Raw genomic sequence first — 18,897 nt, forward strand, 5'->3', positions numbered from 1 at the left:
TTTATTTAGGGCATAAAACCTAACAAACTCCCACTTGCACTAACATAAAACTAATTAGTACATATCAATTAATCCTAAATTCTGACGGTGCTTTTCAAAGGCTGTCAAGGCCAGGACTTTGGTAAATGGATCGGCTAAATTGTCCTCTGTGTCAACTTTCTCAACTAGTACATCCCCTCTTGCCACGTATTCTCTGATAATGTGATACTTCCTTTCAATGTGTTTGCTTCTCTTGTGGCTTCGAGGTTCTTTACTGTTTGCTATTGCTCCATTGTTATCACAAAGTAAGACCAAAGGCTTTTCCATTCCAGGAACGACACCTATACTGGTGAAGAACTTTCTTAGCCAGGCAAGTTCTTTAGCAGCTTCGGCTGCAGCTATGTATTCAGCTTCCATAGTCGAGTCCGATATCGCGGTTTGTTTTGCACTTCTCCAAACACTTGCTCCACCCCCAAGAGTAAACACCATGCCAGATGTAGATTTCCTGTCTTCAAGACTTGCTTGGAAATCTGAATCAGTGTAGCCTATGGGATTTAAAGCACCACCCTTGTAGACTAACACAAGATTCCTTGTACTCTTTAAGTATTTCAGAATATACTTAACTGCATTCCAATGTTCATGTCCTGGATTAGACTGATACCTGCTCACGATTCCAACTGCATAACAGATGTCAGGTCTAGTGCATAACATTGCATACATTAGACTTCCAACTGCAGAGGCATAGTGAATTTTCGCCATGTCCTCTATCTCTTGAGGATCAGGCGGAGACTGTTCCTTAGATAGACGAATACTATATCTAGAAGGCATGTTTGCCCCATTGGTGTTGTTCATGGAGAATCTCTCTAAGACTTTGTCTATGTAGGTTGTTTGAGAGAGAGCAAGAGATCTGTTCTTCCGGTTTCTAATAATCTGAATACCAAGAACATAGGCTGCTTCACCCAAATCTTTCATATCGAATTGAGTGTTAAGCCATTCCTTGATGTGAGTCATTTTCTTGACATTATTTCCAATAATCAAAATGTCATCAACATAAAGGACAAGGAATACTACTATTTGGTCTTCCTTGAGTTGGTAAACACAAGGTTCATCTTCATTCTGAAGAAAGCCGTAGGTCTTGATGATTTCATCAAACCTTTTGTTCCATGAGCGAGAAGCTTGCTTAAGTCCATAGATAGACCTGTTTAATTTGCAAACTTTATTTTCCTGCCCAGGAAGAACATAACCTTCTGGTTGCTCCATATAGATGGTTTCTTCAAGTACCCCATTAAGGAAGGCAGTCTTGACATCCATTTGCCAGATTTCATAATCGAAAGCAGCAGCTATGGAGAGAAGAATTCGGATGGATTTGAGCATGGCAACAGGACTAAAAGTTTCCTCATAGTCCACGCCTTCTCTTTGGGTATAACCCTTGGCTACAAGTCTAGCTTTAAAAGTTTCGACTTCGCCTCCAGCTCCTCTTTTCTTCTTGTAAACCCACTTGCATCCTATCGGATGATAGTCGTCAGGTGCGTCTACATATTCCCAGACTTTGTTCTTTTTCATGGAATCCATTTCTGAATCCGTGCCGGCCGACCATTGTTTCCGTTGCGGACTAGCCATTGCCTGTTTATAGGTTAATGGATCGTCTTCAATACCGTCACCTACAACCATATTGATTTCACCATCCAAGCCATAACGAGCTGGTTTTGTTGAAACCCTCCCACTACGACGAGGTGTGGTGATCTTCTGAACAGAAACTTTAGTAGTAGATTTCTCAGTTGGTTCAACTGAGGGAGTGGGATTGTCTTCTTCACGAGTGGAAGAGGACAGAACATTGGAAGGACTTATATCTGATAGCAATTCCTCTAGAACAACTTTACTTTTTGGTTTGTAGTCTTTAATATAGTTCTCTTCAAGGAAAGTAGCATTCGTAGAAACAAACACTTTGTTATCCTTGTGCCTATAAAATAGTCCACCCCTAGTCTCTTTAGAATTTCCGACAAACATGCATACTTCGGTACGTGATTCAAGTTTTCCTTCTTTCTTTCTTAAGACATGAGCAGGGCACCCCCAAATTCTGTAATGGCGTAAACTAGGTGTACGACCATTCCAAAGTTCGACGGGTGTCTTAGGGACTGCTTTAGATGGAACAACATTTAAAATGTCATTAGCCATCTGTATAGCATATCCCCAGAAGGACGTAGACAGAGTTGAATAACTCAACATAGACCTAACCATTTCTAAAAGAGTGCGATTTCTTCTTTCTGCAACTCCATTTTGTTGTGGAGTGCTTGGGGCAGTGTATTGGGATTCAATTCCAAGTTCAATTAAATGATCTTTGAACTGCATATCCATATATTCTCCACCCCTATCAGTTCGCAAGATATTTAATGATTTACCTAATTGGTTTTGGGCCAAAGCATGAAACTCCTGAAACTTTTCAAACGTTTCAGATTTCTTTTGCATTAGGTAAAGAAAACTATATCTAGAGAAATCGTCAATGAAAGTGACAAAATACTCATAACCACCTCGGGCTTTGACATTCAAAGGTCCGCAGACATCGGAATGCACTAACCCTAGAGGGATTTTGGCACGCTCTCCCTTTGCAGAGAAAGAACGTTTAGTCATTTTTCCTTCTAGGCAGGACTCGCATATTGACAATTCACCTAAGACGACATTTTTCAATGGACCGTCTTTGGTGAGCCTATTGAGTCTATCAAAGCCTATATGACCTAAACATAAATGCCATAGATAAGTTTGATCATCATTATCAATCTCTTTTCTTTTGAGGTTTCTAGGTCTAGCTACACTGAAAAGTTCACTATTTAGTGAGATTTGAGTACTCGGTCTTAAAACATAAAGCCCTTGTTCCATTATAGCAACACATATTTGAAATCCATAACGAGAAATTGTACAATTCGTACTCGAAAAATTCAATATATAAGATTGTGTTTGCAAACATGAGACACTAATCAAGTTTCTACTAAAGTTTGGAATAAATAAAACATTTTCTAAAATTAAAAATCTTTGTTGAAACTTGATGCGGGCTTTTCCTCTAGCTTTGATCGACACTAATTCGCCATTGCCAACTTTAAGCTTTAACTCTCCTGGAAGCAGATTTTCCCAAGTTTCAAGCAACTGCAGTGAAGAACATACATGGTTAGTAGACCTAGAATCAACAATCCAGATGGATTTGTCGTTCTCTAAAACACATGATTCAAAGACAAAAGCATTACCTTCGTTTGAATTGTTTAGAAGCCTGGGACATCGTTCTTCATGATGTCCCTTTTCATTACAATTCAAACATAGAAGATTATGTCTGATAATTGTACTTGAAGAAGCAGCTTTGCTAGATCCTTCATACCTAGTCCTTTTCCTTCGATTATGGATTGCAAACCCAGGGAGACCCATTGCAATCAAATTCCATTCATGGGCTCGTAATTCTGCTTCGAGCTTGTCCATGTCGGAGGAGTTAGAATTGTTGATCATGTAAGAGATAACAAATTCATTATACTCCGGAGTAAGACTATTTAGGATGAGTTAGACCCATTGTTCTCTTGATAAATCAATTCCTAGTAGATTTGCCTTTTGGAACTTCAGATTCATCATCAACAGGTGCGAGTTAATGCAACTACCAGGATGCATTTTCACACTATAGAGTTCTTTTGCTAAGATATTAACTAGGAGAGGATCGGGGTGAGGGTTATTCATAATGACACTACAACACATCAATAAAACAGAAGTAAGGTTTTGGCTCATAAATTCATACACAGTTCAGAAAATAACAAGTAATGACATATGTTATAGAAATACTATATCTAACATATTTTATTTTCCAAGGTATTTCAACAAACTGATACAGTGTCCCGTTTAGGCGAGAGTCAAAGCATCATCCATTGAATAGAGTTGTCAGCTCATCTAAAATGATAACCATTCTAGCAACCTTTTATTCGATCAAGATTGGAATTCAGCGTTGTCCCGTTTAGGCGAGAGTCAAGGCAATTCTATCTTATGAGCTTCCACCATTGTTTCATAATTTGCAAGTCAAGTATGGTCGCCACCATTAGGGTGATCCATACCATACAAAACACTTACAAACTACTTATCATTCGAGATTAAACGGTGCGAAATTGTTAATGAACGTTCCTCCATTAGGGAGGATTACTCACTAAAACAAACGCGGTGTAAAACCCACAATGGAGATCGAATGTCTCTTGATTAAAAGCTCATTATTCGAAAATATTATATGTATTTTGTATAATCATTTTAATTCGATATTATAATAATGAAAAATTACAAACTAAAGTTGGTTTAAATAAAAAATCAACTTTAATTAATTTTCAATTATTATTTAATTTGAAAAATAAATTCAAATAAATATCGAACAAGTTCCATAATATAATAATGAAAAATTACAAATCAAAGTTGGTTTAAATAAAAAATCAACTTTAATTAATTTTCAATTATTAATTAAATTCGAAAAATAAATTCGAATAATAAATGGAACAAATTTAAAAAAATATTGTTTAAGTTGTTTTAGAAGAATCTAAAAAATCAACTTAAATATCTTTCAAATCAGATTTAATTAAATTAAAATTAAGTTGTAACCACTTAATTTGAAGATATTCCATTTTAAGTTAATATTCGAAAAGATATTAACCTAAAAAATATCTAAAATATTCCATTTTAAGTTAATATTCGAAAAAATATTAACTTAAAATAATATCTAAAGAATCTTAATAACCAATGCCTAAAATTCCTCAACTTAATTTTGAAATTTTAAATCCAAAAGATATTCAGATTTAAGTTGGTTAGTTGTAGATAACTAAATATCAACTTAAATAGGAATATTTAATGAAAAATTTAAATTAAGCTTCAGAAAGAATCTAGATGGTTATAATTCTATATTTAATTAAATACAAGAAAATACATATAGTTTAGCTTAGAATATAAAATTCTTTAAGCTATGGTTTTCTTAAATTAATTTCAAAATAAATGAAATTAATTATGTTGCTAATCAATTTTATTAGGTTAAACTAGTGTAATTAACCTAGTACAGTTATTCAAATCAGGCAAATGGGCCTTCACAATTGGGGTGGTTCATGTGAGGGGGAGTTGGGTTCAGTATGTCGTACCCACTACTATGGCTCCCAACTCTCACACAAGGCCCAAAAGAGAGGAATTTAACCTTAAAATGAACAACTGTTATTAATTGAATAGGCCCAAAAACTAAATGGGCCTAAATAAAATCTATCAAGAACTATGATAATTTATTTAGCAACAACAACCTATATGCATCTATAATGAAATTGAACACATAGGATCACACAGGCATACTTTGGATAGGTCCTATCATGTTGCTAGGTCATACACAGATGAAAGAAGATTGTAAATATACCTGTTACAAATTATTTACTTGACCGAGGGAGCCATCAGATCATTAGATCTGGCAAAAAGTACCCATGGCTATTTGCAATCAAGTAATAATAGGTTTTGAAAACTTACACACAAGCTAAAACACATACTCCTGCAACAAGGTTAGCTGGATAGTTGGATGTAGGATTTATTTAATTTTAAATTAAATAATTAATTAAATAAATAAAATATTTATTTTCAAAAATTTAAAATAAAATAAAAGAAATTTCGAAAATTAAAAAAAAATTAAATTTAAAATTAAACCTACAATTTTGAAAAATTAGGTTTCAACCAACCTAGATATCATTTCAAAATTTGCTAACTACTTTTAAAAATTAAATGTTATTTTATAAATAAAAATTAAATAAAAAATGAAAAAAGATAAATGAATATCTTTTTCAGATTTTAAATGTAATTTAAATAAATAAAATAACAAAATTTAAAAGTTAGCAATATATCTTACTTCATTTAAAAATTACATGATTATGGTTATCTTATTTTAAATTTAAATAAGGTCAAATTATTTAAAAAAAAATAATTAAAAAAATTTTAAAATCTGACCTTAAATTTAAAAATATGATAAGATATAATCAAATTTTAAAAATAAGATAGATTATTAAGCAAATAAGATAGATACTAACTATTTTTAAATTCAAATTAAACTAATATCTTGAATTAAATTTAAAAAATATTAAATTAATTCATAATGATAATTAGAATTGAATTAGGAATAGTAATAGTATAAATTCAGAACTACACAAAAAATCGGAAGTTAATTCCTTGAAAAAGCATGAAAAAACGAAGAAAAACAAAAAAATTGCGAGCTGTACGGATGGGATGCTGTGCATACCCGTCCGCGCGCGCAGGAGGGTGACTAGGGCGAGGTTTCTCGGCGGTTTGGGAAATCAGCATGATTTCCGCGCGCGCAGCCCTTGATGCTCAACCCCGATTTTTTCAAAACTTCAAAAAATCATTACTAATTCAAATTAAATCGAAATTGAGTTCTGTAAAAAAATAAATTGCTTAATTTTTTCCATACTATCCAATAAAAATAATTCCAGAAACAAATATTCAATTATTTTTCACAAAAATTCACAAACACCAATCAATCATCAAATAACACTCAATACAACATGATACCATCCAAAAACAAAACAAACAATCGTTTTAAAGTCCAAATTTCTTGCAAGTAAATCAATTACCATGGCTCTGAGGCCAGTTGTTGGAAATTATTTTACCAGGATCTTAGATCTACTCACAAGTATGTTTATTAACACCCTAAATATGAACTTTCTAAAACGATGAAATAAACACGTATAAAGTTTAAGAAACCTTACATTGGGTGCAGCGGAATTAAATGACTCCTTTCGTTCAAATCTCTAATTCTTGTATCCTTTCTGTAGCAGAGTATTATCAAGATCTGAACCTGGATTTCTTTCTCTGAATCCTTGATGCTGAAACTCCTTTGCTGATGATCTTTCTTCACGATCTTCCTCACTATGATTGAGGTATTGCTTGCTGTGTGTGGGCACTACTCTAATCACTAAGGTAATTTCAAAATTCTAAGGAATAAGAGAGAGAGAGGGTGGCGGCCAAGGTAGAGAGAGAAAGGCTCAGGTTTTCTAATTCAGAAGTGTAATTTTCCTGAAGCCTTCACTATCTATTTATAGCATTCCACTAGGGTTAGGTTTGAATTATTTGGCATTAAAATAATGAAAAATATCAGTTTAAAATGCCTACAAAAGTGGCCGACCATGGCTTGATGGATTTCGGCCTTGCTTTTTGTAATTTTACAATTTTAACACTTTTGTATCTAATTTTCTCAAAAATACCAATTTTCTAATTCAACCATTTAAATGCCAATTCTAACTATTTAATAACTATAAATAATTATTAAATAATATTGTCATTTATCATTTTTATTAATTGAACCATACAAAGTATCATAATTAACAAATATGCCCCTAATAACTCTTTCTTTACAATTTCGCCCTTACTTAGTGAAAATTTCACAAATAGACAGAGTCTAATTTGTGAATTATAATTGATTAATCAAAACCAATTACATGAGTCTTACAAACAATATTATCTCAGCTAGTGCGGGGACCATGGGTCTATATAACCGAGCTTCCAATAAGTAGATCAAGAATTTAGCACTAAAATTCACTAACTTATTAATTCTTCGTTGAATCCACGCATAGAACTTAGAATTGCACTCTCAGTATATAGAGTGCTCTATATGTTCCACCATATAGACGCATCATTAGTTATCCATTGTTATAATCCTAATGTGATTAATGATCCTCTATATGAATGATCTACACTGTAAAAGGATTAGATTACCGTAACACCCTACTATGTATTTTATCCTTAAAACACTTGACCCCGTATAAATGATATTTCAGCTTATGTGAAATGAGTACTCCACCATTTATGTTCGTTTGGTCAAGCTCGAAGGAGATCATCCTTTGCTTACTATTCGCCAGATAGAAGCTATAGATTCCATGTTTATGCTAGCGCTCCCACTCAATTGCACTACCGTGTTCCCAAAATGTACGTATCACCACGACCTAAAAGTAGGCTTAACTAACAAATCAAAGAACACGAATAGCCTTTCAAGATTGAGCCTAATCATAACAGGATTAAGAACATTTGATCTAGGATCAACTTGGCGATATTGACTTGAATAGATTTTACGGTAAGTTTAATTAAATCAAAGTTCAATATCTGTCCCTTCCGATGCATACTCCATGCATCCAACCTGAGCTTTACTTTAACCAATGTTCTGGAAAGAACATAGCATTTCTCCCAATACAAGTAAACTCTTGTTGTAGATTATCATATCAGTAAAACCCTGTGTTTGATAAATCTAGGAAACTCTATTCACATAGTCATGTTTACTTTCCAATGTGATGACAGCACAATAAACATGATTAAGTATGTGAAAAGGGTTTAAGATGAATTTATAAATCACATAGACAAGCAATTGATAAAGTGAACCAAAACATACACAAATGAATGAAAAATACTTCTGTTTCTTTATTGATGTTGAATAAAATAGATTACATTGAAATGGAGTTTTATTTAGGGCATAAAACCTAACAATTCCAACGCTGATTCATTGGCCAAACTGACGTCACAGTTCAAATTCAATGACCTCAACTTAGTTCCCATTGAAAATTTACAAGAACCAAGTATTTGTGAGATAGAAGAAGCACACATAGAAATGTTTAATGCGAATTCAAATTGGATGACACAAATCATGAATTATCTATTGAACGACGAACTTCCATCAAACAAAAATGAGACAAGGAAACTCATGTACAAGATACCTAGATACACAATTGTCGAGGGAAAGTTGTATCGTAGAGGATACTCTATGCCATTACTTCAATGTGCATTACCAGCAGAAGCTGAGAGTATCATAAAGGAAATCCACGAAGGCTTTTGTAGGGACCACGCAGGTTGGGAATGACTTATTCACTGACTTTTGCAAGTGGAACAAAATCATTAAGAGTTCCTCATCAGTCTCATAGCCTTAAGCTAATAGACAAGTCAAAGCAGTCAACAAGACCCTTAAGGATACTATAAAGAAGAAACTCGACACACTAAAAGGAATATGGGTAGATAAATTACCATAGGTACTTTGGACTCATCGAACCACTAAAAAAATAGCAACAGGTCATACTCCTTTCTTACTAGCTTTTGGCTCAGAAGCAATGCTTCTAGTCGAAGTTAACATCTCATCACATAGGCAATAGTTTTATATCAAGATAAGAACAAACATTTACTCGAAGAATCTTTTGACTTGCTAGATGAAATGAGAGATGGATCTCAAGTGAGAAATGTTGCATATCAACAAAGGATCACAAGACACTTCAATAAAAGAGTAACGTCAAGGCTCTTAAACGTTGGAGATTTGGTGTTAAGATGAGTATTAGCAAATACAAGAGATCCTACAGTGAGATTAATTAACCCGAATTGGGAAGGTCCATACGCAATTGAAGTTGTTATAGCATCAAGGGTTTATAAACTAGCATGGCTGAATGGGTTACTAGTAAAAAATACTTGGAACAACAAATATTTGAGACCATATTACCAATGATTGTATGTTTAAAACTGCCGATTTATTCAGAGTATGTAAATCTTAAATTTATAAATTAATGGAATTTTAGTATTTTATTTGTCTCAAGTAATCAAAATTTTTTTAAAAAATTACTTGGTGCTATATAATTATATAATAATTAGATGTTTTGATAACTATAGTAATATAGGTGTCTAGGAAAATAAGACTTGAAAATACTAAAAAATAAAATGTTTGCAAAAGACAATATATTCGGTTAAAGTTGGTCTGGAACAACGAAAATCGAACATTGAAGTCTTATTGTAAGCAAGAATGAAAATAACCTATGTTGAAAAAACTAGATTATTTAAATTCTTGCAAACAACATCAAGCTAATGCGACCTGAGTGAATAACGACTTGCATACCTAGTAGTTATTATAAACAAAACTCTACAAAGTTTTAATAAATAATATATCAGCTAAAAGTACGAATAGACGACTAAATACTCGCACGTAATTGATCAAAAATATTAAAAAATAATCGAGAAATTGTTTGTTTAAAATATTTAAGTTTACTCTTTACTTGATGGATTAACGAGTAATGAATCTCGAGATAGAATTTAAACAAAATGTTATGTAATCATTAGATTAAGTATACCTATAGACAATGGTTCTTAATTAATTTGTGATAATTCAAACTTGGATAAATTTTCTCACAAAAAGTGAAGGAAATATATGTAATAAAGTAACATAAATTATAAATGTGATTAAAAGTCAACTTGGTCGTCCAACAAAGCAAGATAAACTTAATTACATAAATAAGAATGCCACAAAAGATAAGATATTGTCTCAGCCAAAAGGCCATTGTTCAAAAATTAAAATAATTAAACTAAATCTACATGGTGGGAGACCTAGAGGGGACTTCATCTTCTTCTCCCTCGGTTGCTTCAAGGTGTGCCAGCAGGTCAAAAGTTCTGCACTTCTTGCCAGAAGGTCAGAAGGTGTGCCAGCCTTAATTAAGTTGCAGTCGACTGGCTAAAACTCTAAAAAGTGGCGACACGCCTGGGCTATGTGCGGAGAACAGGATTAGGATCCTTCGATACTAGCTTTCACAGGCTAGGGGCATATTGGGTCTATCAAAACCACTACAAGGTTTGCCGCATAGAAAATGACCAGATGAACTGACCCCAAGATTTGATTTTCTTTGTTTGTAACCTCGGGGGCCGAGTGGGAAACTTTAGGGGCCGAACTATTATTTTTCTCCAAAACAATGCTTGAGACAGGAGGATTATTTTTCTAAGTAGTTTCTTTTTTCTTTCTCAGAGCCTACAGCTGCTTCTCGATGGTCTCAACTTGAGAAGAACCTTGCTTTTTACCTCGTTTAACAGGGATAGCGGGGTTGCTAAGGAGATTCTCCAAGTCGAAGTCTATGTCTGTGGAATAAAAGAAGGTGTTGGTTAAAAAAAGGGAAAGAATACATAAACATTCTTTATTTATGAGAGTGAAATTAAACTTAAACTACAGTCATAAATAGTAGAAGTTGATCAAAGCAGAGAAAAATCAGTGCGAGGAGACCTGATAATAGGAGGGTCACTAGGTTCCATAGACTTAGTGATATCATAAAGGTCAAAAATATATACGGGAGATAACTCCCAGTCATTAGCTCGCTAGTCATTTGACCCGTATTGATAAGCAATCCCATAGAATAAACTATTACACAAGGTTTAGACATGAAACTTAGGGTACCAAGTTACTAACTATCAAACCTATGGGCTATTAAGTCAATGCAGTTCCAAATATAATAGTAATATTGATTATCCCTAAAACTTTACTAAACTCATTGGCTCTGTCCTAAGGACGGTAGGAGACCATCCATAAAAGTAAGAAGTTTTACCTCAGGGAGCCCCTTCTGTAGTCTTGGCGGCCTCCCGAGTAGTTAGATTGTTTTCATAATGGTTTTGAGCAACATAGTCACATCTTCTTCTTCCTCAGGCACTGCACTACTAGAAAATTGGGTTTTAGTGACACTCCACACGTGTCACTGAAACCTTTTAGTGACACTTCAACGCGTGTCAAGGCTGACTGGAAAGGCAGTTTTTAGTGACACTCCACACGTGTCACTGAAATCTATTGCACTCGTTTTTTGCGCGTCACTATAGGGATATAGTGTCAGGTTTTGCCAGACTAAAAAGGTAATAGCCACACACAAGGAGTGTCACTATATCCTATTTTTTTTTTCTTTTTTATTAATATTTTTAGAGTTATAGTGACACACCAAAAGTGCCACTATATTAAATATTTTTTTTAAAAAAATAAAATAATTAATTATTTTAATTCCAATTTTATATATTATAAATAATAATTTATATGAATTATATACAAATACAATTAAATATAGCAATAATAATTTTAATTGACTAAATGTAAAATTTATAAATTAGACCATTATAATAATTCACATTAACAAAATAAATAAATATTACATATTAGTTCATTATACTAATAAATCTATAACTATAAAATTATATAATAACTATTGGCCTATTAAAACAAAAAACAACTAACATCGGTAAGTTTGAATAACCGATAACATCTCACTTGCCCTATTAAAACAAAAAACAACTAACGTCGATAAGTTTGAATAACCGATAACATCTCACTTGCCTAATGCTCTTTCACTTCATCAATTTCTTCTTTTGTATACTTTGCATCACTTAACTACAAAATTTAAAGATAAATAATATATTAATTAAAGTTATCATCATAATAATAATAATAATAATAATAATAATAATAATAATAATGTATGACATATTTATATAGTTTGTATGTTATGTACCTCGGCCAAAAAGTGTTTCCGATTGGAAGCTTGAATTAAATCTTTCATCATCTTCATTACATAATATCCACATTTGGTGTCTTCCGATTGATGTGGACACTAAAGATTTTTCTTTAAATTAATAAAGATCTTAATAAAATATAACTGAAATTTAAAATAAAGAATACGTATAGTTGGGCGTCGAACTTTTAGCTTCGGTGGAATTTCTTTCCTTATCGCCCTGTAGTAAGTTTGAAATGCCAATGTGATTGTTTCTCATATCAGGTCGATTACTCAAGTGTGAGTTTTTAGGATGAAACATAACCAATGAGAGTCGGGCACCAATAATATCAACATCCAATGCTCACTATGTATTCCAAAAACAAAAACAAAAAAAAAAGTTAATTAGATTGAGTATTAGATCACAATTTTATTTATCATACATAAAACTAAATTTAAATTTACCCATCAATCCAATGAGTGACCATGTACGGCTGATTATCTGACATTTTTTTGATACGTCTATACAAAGAAGAAACATGTGCATCAAGCGATGTAAAACGAGTGGCTACTTCATTCGGATTAACAAATTGAAACAATTGTTGGCAATTATGTTGTACGAGCCATTGATATAGTATCCTAATAGAAAATTTAGACAAAGCTACCTTAGATAAATTTTTGAATAGATAACAAGAATAAAATTAAAAATAATAAATTTATTATATATATCAAGTAATATATCTCATGTAGCACGTGATGATACCTTGCCCAATCTTTTTGTTGAAAATAAAGTCCAAGATGTCTTCCTTCGATACATACAAGCTTGACATATCTAAATCAAATATGTGTCTTTCAATGGATACTTTCACATTCGCATTGTTAGGCCACGTCGATATAATTTTATAAACCTAATTCAAGTAATGACCTCTTATTATAGATTGTTGCAATATAAATAAAATTAAAAAGATGTCTTTGTTAAAAAGTAGTAAGAGCTCTGCAATATATGAATTTAGATGGTAAGAAGAGCTAAGTTGGTTTTGATATAACCAATGCTATATACCTATGGTTGGAAAAATTGAAGAACAATATTTCATTATGTGGTCTATGTTTCTTTAGCTAATAAATAATGAAAACAAACAATAAAATTCAAGTCTTTAATGTATTTGAAAGTTACACTTATATTTACAAACATATCATAATAAATTAATTACAAAAATGAATAGAAAAACTTCATTGTAAACATAAAAGATACACATACTTTCTCTATACAACCTTACAGCTATAGAAATCATCAAATCAAAATTTTGGGCCTGAGATTAGCAACAAAACAATGACTTGCTTGCTTTTAAATTTTTATTAGGAAATAGGACAACTGGCTTTATGATAGAATTAAATAGGAATTTCTAGCTATTTGAGGGATATAAGTAGAGGAAGAGAGGTTAGTATGGTTGTGGAATTACTTTGTACGTAATTGTAGGAATTCTTTAGAATTCATTGGGAGGCTTAAGGGATCCTCAAATTTCTCCTCTATCTTTTATTTTCTGTGTTTGAGTATCAATAGAGAAAGCTTTATAGCTAATTTTAGATCTGAGTTCCTATCAATTTCATGTTCAATTGAGAAAAAAGCACCAAACAATGAGCCATAATACAACAAGTAGAACATCTATTTTTAAATTATGAAAGATTTATATTAGCTGTGAAAGTTTCACATGCCCTCTCAAAAGTGAAATTAGATGTATCATCTCAAATCACAATTGTAGTATAGAAACCAGTGAGCATTAAATAAGCTTGGAATAAATGTCAGAATTAGACAAGCACAAACCTTTATTGGTGGAATATGAAGTGATAAGGACTTATATAATACAAAACATAGCACAATACAACAAATGAAGCCATTGATAAAATTTTATTTGTGTGTGTGTGTGTTTATATTTATGTTGTTCAGTTGTTGCATCCCCAAAAGATTCCCATTTTGTCAATTCAACAAACACCCAAGCTACATTGTTTTACAAAAAGTTGACTATATTATATACTGAATATACTAAGATTAACCCATTAAGGAGTTTCCCTTGACAATGTTAAAATTATCATGTGTATAGATTTTAATAGAGTCACCACTCATACATCTTTTTTTATTTTTTACATGCTATAAAATCAGTAATAAGGCTAAAAGAATCCAAAATTTGAAAATGCACTGCTACTACTGCCATGACTAGAGGCAAAGCAAGAACCCCAAGTAACTTTTTTCCTGAATGAGGGTAATGATAACAAAAATAATAACACTAAGCTTCCTCCTGACTCGAATGTGTACAAAATACATATCATCATATATAATACTGAACCTATACAAATAGTAAGTGATTAATTAAAATTTTATCAAAATCCCCCAGTAAAATACTATCCTTACCTTACTATCTTACAAACAAAACAGTCCACAAGCCATTTCACTGGACAACAAAGAGTTGTTATCTCAGAAAATATTTTACACTTATCATATAGAAACACACAAAAGAAGAAAAAATTGAATTAGATAAAAACACACATAAAGAAAAATTGAATCACTAGATTATAGGAACATACACACATAGAAAGACGAAGATATTGAATTCACCTGTGGGAGCTTGAAGCTTGCCACCTGTAGCTATCGTTGGCGAGATTAAGTCTTGGGTGGGAGTCATTAGTGGGCTGCTGAAGGAAAGGGAGACATGGAGACAGAGACACAGAGAGAGAAATTGAGAGAGGGTGGGAACAAGGACGAAGACGTCCGCGGGCTGGAACTAAGTGAGAGGAAATGACAGCTGAGGTCTCGAGTTTTTTATAAGCTAGATATTTGATCTGGTTAAGGGACGGGGGTGACGATGAAGGTAAAGGACAGGGGCCGGTTGGAGTTTTTAGGTTATGCTCGCTGTGTGGGAGAGGGGGACGATGAAGTAGGGCATATATCTGATAATTTATTATTATTTTTAATTAAATGATATAAGGTGACGCTCGACGCGTGTGAGCAAAGGTTTTTACCAACACGTTATGCGCGTCGCTAAAGCCACGTGCTTTACACGTTGTTTTAGTGACGCGCATAACGTGTTGGTAAAAACCTTTGCTCACACGCATGGAGCGTCTCTATAGGCTTTTTTTTTAATTTTTACAAAATTATAAATTTTAGGTTTTAGTATTTAGTGACACTTCATATTTTTCGTGACATACATTTCGGGTGATAAACACTAAATATTTAGAGTCTTATTATGTGTGTCACTAAAAACCACTCCTAACTTTTTAGTGACCCACACTTTTATGCGTGTCACTATATAGTGTCACTAAAAGCCTAATTTGTAGTAGTGCTGGGATTTATTGCCATGTTGGATACTTGGGATCCTTAAAATCCATAGTGCATTGGTTTGTTCCAAGAAGACCGAATGTTTTTAAGTTTTAGTCGTGAAGAAGAAAATTTGTTGCTCGTAAACCATAAGATAAGTTCACCAAGGTCTCGTGTCGTCTTTGGAGGACAGTAGTTGGAATTAGTCTTTTTGAAAGAGCTCAAAGAAAAACAAAAAAAAAAATTAGTAAAATTCAAACATAAAATTCTAACTTAGAATTAAAGTTTGAAATAATGAATACTTACATATAATTCTGTAGTGGTGTTGATTGGATGAAGCCCGATCGTCCAAAAAAATCATGCTTGAACTCTTTTTTATTTGGGAGTCTAACAGTACTCTTATTATCATTAGAGTAAGTAACCAGATAGTAGAAGCCGCTTGAGCAATTCTTCCTTGTAGGGCATGCCTTAAGGGCATAAAAACACATCATCTCAAAGGGGTTGGATACTCCTACCCTAAGATGTGGTAAATTGACTTCAAGCAGGCTAGGATCCTATATGTATTTGGGATGAGTTGAAAGGGCCTAACCCCGACATAATTACAAAAGTCCTTAAAGTGCTGTTTGAGAGGAAGGACAACCCCAACTTTAACATGCTCAACACTCCAAGCACCTATCTTTGAAGAACCACTAGTGCTGCAACCCTCTTCATTCGACGAGCGAGTTGGAGGAAAGCAACTGAATTTGTCTTGTGTGACCAGGAAAATTCGGCATCCTTCCTCGTTCTTGATACCACAAGACCTTAGAAATGGACCCGCATATGGGGCAATTAACCTAACCTTAGACTCAATCAGTTGAGCCTCGAATCGGACTAAAGGGTTTTGGGGTAATTTAGACTTGCGCTCCTTTGGAGACATGATGTCAAAGTTTAAATTACATGGGAAAAAAGCAACGGTAACCTCATGTAAAAATAATGGTCTCTCTAAAGGATACTTTGTTAAACTAGGGAATTTTGGCCAAGCTGCAACTCGCGAGAAGTGACGCTTCCCATCGATAACCTCGTCAATAAAATGTTTAGAGTGAGCTGAGGCATCTTCTCGGTCGAGTTTTTCATTGAATAACCTAATTCTCTCATCGTTTATTTCTAAAATTATTTTTGGGTGTTGAAGTTATGGTTTGAAGGGTAAGGCAAGAAATTTTGGGTTTTCCCACTCTAAAAACTTTGGAAACCAAAGTTAATTTAGAGAAGGAGATTTCTAAAATCTAACTACCTTATTACTTGAGGGGAAAAATCGTACAAGAACATACAAAAGGTAATAAAAATAACATAGAGACAAAAAAGGTAAAAAAATCAAAGACTTACCAAATTCTGAGTTTCTCTGAGGGCGTTGATGATTTCTTACTGGAAATCTCCGATACTAAGGGTCTGAGATGTAATGAGAGCGAGGTTTGGAAATATTGTTAAGGCATGCAAGATTTTCAAAAATCTCTGAAGCTGAAATGGATTTTTTCTCTGGTTTGGTACTTCAAAAGAGGTAATTAGGAAGACGATGGTAAAAAAAATCCTTTTATATCAAAAAGGTAAGGAATCATTGATCTAGTTCAAAATTGGATTAAACGGTTAGGGATCCGTCTAGGGAATACGAAAAGATAGGTAAAAAGCCCGTTAGATGAAATGATATTTAATTAATGATCAAATAATCTTTCTCGAGAAAAATAAAACTGCCAAAGAAAAATACTCATTACCAATCGAGAAAAGACCAAAGTGACCCACTAAGAATTACTTAAAAGACCTTTCAGTTTCACAAAGAACTTTTTAAGGGGCAATTGTTATGTCCATATTTTGAGCTATAAATATGGGTATGACACGTGAATATTGCTCTCGAAAATTAAGGAAACATAAATACAAAAGTTATCTTATCTCGGGATGTGCTACTATCAATGATGTGTTGTCTCACATTATATTATATTATGGCTATCAATTAAAAACGATAAAATTATATATACAGTGACTAGCGAGGATAACAATATCTTGAGTTAATCTCGAAACTTAACTGAGATGTATGAGGCTTGCATAAAACATTAAAGGATGAGTTACGTGGAAATGGTAGATAATGAGTTGTTTAAGAGCTTGCAATTCATTGACCCACATACTCGTGAGTATGTTGAAAGACTAAGGGCCATGGTCTAGAGAGAAACTGTCTCGCCATTTCCATCAAATGTGAGAAAAACAATCAAGAGAAACCCGCTTTAGATCGCTTCCTAATGATACGACGGGGGAAAGCATAAAGTTGTCTCGCAATGTTCATCTCTATTACAAAAGGATGCGAGACAACTCTAAACATACCACTTCAGCGAAAACCCGTTACTTTTAGATAAGATTAAAAAGCGGTTATTAGCAGTTATTTTATTTATCACACATGTTGTAAATATGAAATGTGGAGATTGTCTACGTTTCATAGACAGTTACCTAGATAAGATCAAGAGGGAATACTTGTCATTTCAAAGAATCCTATAAATAGGGACAAAGTCCTACGAAGAAAGGTTTCCAACTTTTTTAAGAAAAAAACTATGAGAGATTAAGGAAATATCCAGAGATGTTCTCTTGTATTTAGAAACATTATAAAAATATAATCAGAAATAATATTAACTCGTGAAGTATGTAGATTTAATTATAAAATCACGTAAATTTTTTATATATTTTATTTATATTCAATCATAATTAATATTTTAGTTTTATTTAAAAGGCTTTATTGTTGTAACAAATTTTTTGTGTTAATAGTTAGAATGATATATTTGAACTTATTTATTTATTTGTTATTTATGTGGGTAAAATATGTATTAATAGATAAAAAATATTAATATGTCAAGTAAGATTAATATGATATAAATATGACATATTTAAATGTTGTATCAGTTGTGTTCTATCATGTGCTTACCTGTTTATAACCATATCGTATTCTTATAAAGTATGCCACTCTCTCTGGGTTCACTATGATTAGCACCTATAGGTGTGAGGGTTAACCCAATTGCCCAGTTCAACTACTTTAGTAATCCAGTTGATGTGGATCGGTGTGTGAATGACACCCGCAAGATTGGTGATGTATTGAGGAGTTGTTCTATGGAGATTTTCAAATTCAGGGAATGTCTTGGGGGTCGAGATTTCAAATACGTGGGCCTGCATAGTCCGTTGATCAATCAAATGATCGGTTGATGGGAGAGTTTTTGCACAGAGTACTATATGGCACTACCATGGCGGATGCCTTGTGGGTAAAGTAGTTGATGGTTCGATATTTACTGTATCAACATGTTG

At 33.1% G+C, this 18,897-nt stretch overlaps 1 long non-coding RNA gene across 2 annotated transcripts; it reads right to left on the reverse strand.

The window, feature by feature from the left end:
• Positions 1-11,966: 11,966 nt before the first annotated feature.
• On the reverse strand, positions 11,967-15,223 carry LOC133032441 (uncharacterized). 2 transcript variants are annotated; one of them, XR_009685077.1, is made up of 6 exons: positions 14,887-15,223; positions 13,039-13,183; positions 12,741-12,914; positions 12,483-12,642; positions 12,297-12,395; positions 11,967-12,175 (listed from the first exon to the last, which is right to left on the reverse strand). It is a non-coding gene; the product is annotated as an uncharacterized LOC133032441 (long non-coding RNA). The 2 variants fall into 2 exon arrangements; XR_009685076.1 differs by having other exon boundaries at positions 12,297-12,642.
• Between the last annotated feature and the right edge of the window lie 3,674 nt (positions 15,224-18,897).

This window comes from Cannabis sativa, chromosome X, assembly GCF_029168945.1.
Source record: "Cannabis sativa cultivar Pink pepper isolate KNU-18-1 chromosome X, ASM2916894v1, whole genome shotgun sequence".
Lineage (NCBI taxonomy): Eukaryota > Viridiplantae > Streptophyta > Magnoliopsida > Rosales > Cannabaceae > Cannabis > Cannabis sativa.